Source organism: Cherax quadricarinatus, chromosome 3, assembly GCF_038502225.1.
Source record: "Cherax quadricarinatus isolate ZL_2023a chromosome 3, ASM3850222v1, whole genome shotgun sequence".
NCBI classification, from domain to species: domain Eukaryota; kingdom Metazoa; phylum Arthropoda; class Malacostraca; order Decapoda; family Parastacidae; genus Cherax; species Cherax quadricarinatus.
Window position 1 is genome coordinate 15,886,962 of NC_091294.1, and position 5,882 is coordinate 15,892,843.

The following is a 5,882-nucleotide window of genomic DNA, read 5'->3' on the forward strand; positions in this document are numbered from 1 at the left end:
TATACCCCAAACTTCGGGCAGGCATTCTCAGAAATGCGTGCCTTGGTGGTCTCCTGCTTGTGCTCGTGCAGTACGTTTGAAACGCGCTGCATGGGGCAGGTACCGGTACAATAGAACCACAGAGCGACTCCTTGATTTTAAACAGAAGCGTGCGATCGCTCGCCGTGTCATCCGTGACGCTAAACGCACTTGCTGGCGAGATTATGTCTCCACCATCACCTCTGCTTCCTCTATGAGTGCAGTCTGGAAAAAAGTACGAAAACTGAGTGGTAAATATTCTCCTGACCCGGCTCCTGTTCTGCGGGTTGCCGGTGTTGATATAACAAACCCACTAGATGTTGCCAATGAAATTGGCAATCATCTGGTCCGTATTTCTCAGGGACTCCATCTATGCCCCTCATTTCTTTCCTCAAAGTCTGCCAGAGAGTTAGCACCCTTGGACTTTTCTTCTCTCAGAGAAGAACAGTATAATGTGCCTTTTACACTTCAAGAACTGGAGGCAACACTCTCAGCTTGTCGATCATCGGCAGCTGGGCCCGACGACATTCATATTCGTATGCTACAACATTTACATCAGTCAGCCCTTGCAGTCCTATTACGCCTTTACAATCTTATTTGGTCACAAGGAGTTCTTCCACAGCTGTGGAAATCCGCCATTGTTCTCCCTTTCCGCAAACCAGGCACTACGGGACATGAAACCTCCCACTATCGTCCCATTGCTCTTACCAGTGCAGTTTGCAAAGTAATGGAACGTCTAGTAAATAGACGTTTAGTGTGGTATTTAGAGACACACAACAGTCTCTCCACTCGTCAATATGGCTTTCGTAAGGGACGTTCTACCATAGACCCCTTACTGCGCTTGGATACGTATGTTCGTAATGCCTTTGCAAATAACCACTCAGTTATTGCCATATTTTTTGACCTTGAGAAGGCATATGACACAACTTGGAGGTATAATATTTTAGCCCAAGCCCACTCCTTAGGCCTTCGAGGCAATCTACCATCCTTCCTTAAGAACTTTTTAACTGACAGGCATTTCCGTGTTCGGGTTAATAATGTGCTCTCCCCGGACTTTATCCAAGCTGAAGGTGTCCCCCAGGGATGTGTTCTGAGCACAACACTTTTTCTCCTTGCTATTAATGATTTGGCCTCTAGTCTTCCATCAAATATTTGGTCATCACTCTATGTTGATGACTTCGCTATTGCCTGTGCAGGCGCTGACTGTCACCTCCTTACAGTTTCTCTCCAGCATGCAGTCGACCGTGTTTCCAATTGGGCCACCACACATGGGTTTAAATTTTCCAGCACTAAAACCCACCAAATCACTTTCACTAGACGCTCTGTCATCTCCGATCATCCTTTGTACCTCTATGGCTCCCGTATCCCTGAACGTGATACAGTCAAGTTTCTGGGCCTCCTCTTTGATCGTAGGTTATCCTGGAAACCTCACATTACCTCTCTGAAGGCAACTTGTCACAGCCGGCTGAACCTTCTTAAAACCCTTGCTCATCTTTCGTGGGGAGCTGATCGTCGAACCCTCCTTCACCTACATTCCACCCTTATTTTATCGAAACTTGATTATGGTGACCAGATCTATTCAGCGGCATCTCCTGCTACTCTCTCTAGCCTTAACCCCATTCATCACCAAGGATTACGTTTATGCCTTGGTGCTTTTCGCTCTTCCCCTGTCGAAAGCCTCTATGCAGAAGCGAACGTTCCATCCTTATCCGATCGCCGTGATGCCCATTGCCTGCGCTACTATGTACGCTCTCATGATCTCCGCAATCCTTCCATTTATAGAATGGTCACTGATATTAGTAGACATTCTTTATTTGTTCGCCGCCCCTGCTTACTCCGTCCCTTCTCTCTTCGCCTTCATTCGCTCTTGTCTTCTCTTCAACTACCACCTTTCTATGTACATGTAGCATCTCACTTTTCCCTGCCCCCCTGGGAAGTTCCAGCTGTTCGAGTCTGTTCTTTCTCCCTCCCTTGCTCGAAAGCCCAACTGTCTACGGTCGCTTCCCGCTCTCTTTTTCTTGACCACTTTCACTCTCATTCTCATGCCATTGCTGTGTACACAGATGGCTCTAAGTCTTCTGACGGCGTAGGATTCGCAGCAGTGTTTCCGGACAGCGTCGTACAAGGGCATTTACTATCTTCAGCTAGTATTTTTACTGCTGAATTATATGCCATCCTTACAGCACTTATCCGTATTGCATCTATGCCTGTGTCATCATTTGTGGTTGTCTCAGACTCCCTTAGTGCTTTACAGGCTATACAAAAATTTGATACACCTCACCCCTTAGTCCTCCGTATCCAACTTTGGCTACGCCGCATCTTTACTAAGCATAAAGATATTGTTTTTTGTTGGGTCCCTGGTCATGTTGACGTACAGGGCAATGAACAGGCAGACACTGCTGCGCGGTCAGCAGTACATGACCTACCAGTTTCTTATAGAGGTATTCCATGTACGGACTATTTTGCTGTAATATCTTCCCACCTTCACACCCGTTGGCAACAACGTTGGTCTACTATGCTTGGCAACAAACTTCAGTCTATTAAACCGAGTATAGGTTACTGGCCGTCTTCTTATCACCAGTGTCGAGGTTGGGAGACTACTCTCTCCCGTCTTCGCATTGGCCATACTCGTCTTACTCATGGATATCTCATGGAGAGGCGTCTTGCTCCTCTCTGTGAGAATTGCCAAGCTCCATTATCAGTCAGCCACATTCTGTTGGACTGCCCACTTTATCAACGAGCACGCAGAATTTACCTCTGTCGTCGTCTTCGCCCCGCTGCTCTCTCTTTACCTTCCCTTCTCGCTGATGGACCCACCTTTCATCCGGACTCTCTCATTGACTTTTTGACAACGACTGACTTACTTCACAAATTCTGATACTTTCAGCCCTTTCTACTTGAATCTCTTGCTACCCTCTACCCCCGTACTATCCCCTGCCCCGCTGTTTTCTGTAACCTGCTGATCATCCCCCCTCCCTTCTGCCATCCAATTCCCTTGCTTCCTTCCCTACCCTGCAGCGCTGTATAGCCCTTGTGGCTTAGCGCTTCTTTTTGATTATAATAATAATAATTGTCAGAAGCCAGACATAGGTATGGTAAGATTGTGGACAGTGGAGTCAGTGCACATGCTACGGATTCCATCTCACATTGGTCTTCAGATGCATGATAGAACTGATAAATTGGCTAAGCTGTATGCTTTCAAAGAGGAAGTAGATTACAATCTTGGGTTGTCAGTTAGTAGTTTGAGAACAATAATACGAAAAGAACTTCAATTGAACTTTATTGACTTAAGACTTAGGGAGATTGACACAAGTCAGTCCATCTATCATCATTCCATCATGCAGGAGGAGCCACATGTCTATGGTGCATCCAACAAGATAACAAACGGCTTGGTTGCCCATGGCTAACCAGAACCATTCTGAAATCCATTGATAAGAAACACCAATATGAAAAGCAATATAGACAGGGCTTAATACACAAAGATATTCTTACACTATTCATCAGTCCTCACCAAAGTAATAAAGAAAGCCAAACAACTATACTACTCCAGTAGATTCACTGACACAAGAGGAGATATAAAAAAGACCTGGAAAACACTCTCTCAGATTCTAGGGACCCACAAACTGAAAAAAAACAAGAATATTGTCCTAACTAAACCTAATGAAACACCACTGCAACCCACCGACACAGCTAACAAAATAAACGACTTCTTCTCAACCATAGGTTCTTATCTCGCCAATAAAATCCCACGTACCAATGCCCATGCCGGGGACTACCTAGATGGGAATTTCCCAAATTCTTTCTATCTTGCTCCAACTGAGCCCACGAAAGTCACCGAGATTATAAAGTCCTCACGCATACTATCTCATTGCTTTTTAACAAGTCGCTAGAAGCTAGCACCTTCCCGAAACTACTCAAGACGGCAAGGGTTACACCAATACATAAAGGTGCTGACCCTACAGATTTAAACAACTATAGGCCAATATCAAACTTACCATTGCTATCCAAAATCTTCGAGAAACTCGTGCACAGGAGACTATATTCATTTATAACGTCACAAAACATACTCAACCCCTGCCAATTTGGATTCAGGAAAAATAAAAGCACTAACGATGCAATTATAAAAATGCTTCCAGGCGCTGTATAATCCTCCGGGTTTAGCGCTTCCCCCTTGATTATAATAATATAAAAATGCTAGATCTGCTTTACACAGCATTGGAAAATAAGGAATATCCACTAGGAATTTTTATTGACCTAAGAAAAGCTTTTGACACAGTAGACCACGGCATCCTACTCCATAAACTTGACCATTATGGTATAAGAGGCCATGCGCTTGCATATTTCAAATCTTACCTTACTAATAGGTATCAGTATGTCATCATTAAAGACACAGCATCAACAACACAGCCACTTGATACTGGAGTTCCACAGGGAAGTGTCCTTGGTCCCCTGCTCTTCCTCATATACATCAATGATCTTCCAAACGTATCTCGACAGCTGAACCCCATTCTCTTTGCTGACGACACGACTTATGTCATCTCTTACCCTAATCTTGCAACCCTCAACACCATTGTTAATGAGGAGCTGATCAAAATATCGACTTGGATGACAGCCAATAAACTTACGCTTAACGTTGACAAAACCTACTACATTATGTTTGGTAGCAGAGCAGGAGATGCGCAAATTAACATTGAGATCGACAACACTCTAATTACCAGGCATAATGAGGGCAAATTCCTAGGCCTATACCTCGACAACAACCTGAACTTCAGCACCCATATCCAACACATAACCAAAAAAGTATCCAAAACGGTTGGGATCCTCTCCAAGATACGATACTACATGCCGCAAACTGCCCTTTTCACACTATACCATTCACATATATATCCATACCTCACCTATGCTATCTGTGCTTGGGGTTCAACTGCAGCAACACACCTAAAGCCAATAATAACCCAACAAAAAGCCGCAGTAAGAATAATCACTAAATCCCATCCCTGGCAACACACACCCCCACTCTTCATAGATCTAAACTTACTCCCTGTTCAGTACATCCACACTTACTACTGTGCAATCTACATCTACAGGACCTTAAATTCCAATATTAACCTTGACCTAAAACGCTTTCTTGATAGTTGTGATAGAACCCACAGGCACAACACCAGACACAAACATCTCTATGACATTCCCCGTGTCCGACTAAACCTTTACAAAAATTCAATGTATGTCAAAGGCCCTAAAATCTGGAACACCCTACCTGAAAATTCCAAAACTGCAGACACATTCATCACCTTCAAAACTACCATCAGAAAACATCTGATCTCCCTGATACACCCTGTCAACTAATAATACGAATACCACCTGGTGGTTCACACTTACACTCACTCACCCATTTGACCATAAACAGAAATATCAATCTCAATCTCAAAATAATGAATCTTAACTAATCATAAGTTGGTCTGTGATACTCCAATACTGAAACTATGTATAGTGCCAAAACAAAAGCATTCACATTGCTAAACTCACAACTAGTATTTAGTCATTTAGCCATAATACCAACTTATCTCATAATTTTGTAACATTTTAAACCTAAGATTTAATATAAGTCTGCCCGAAATGCCTAGCCATGCTAGGCGTTCTAGTGGTACACTGTAATTATTATTTTTATTATTTTATTATTTTTTATTATTATTTTACCAAATTCTGTAAACTCAGCATTGTAATACTTATAGAGAATAAAGTTTGAATTTGAATTTGAATAAGCAGACTCTTGGATGTCACTACCACCCAGCTCCGGCTGGGTTACAAATATCTATGGCAGGTTAAATCACCACCACCAGATGTAGACCAAACGAAATGTAAAC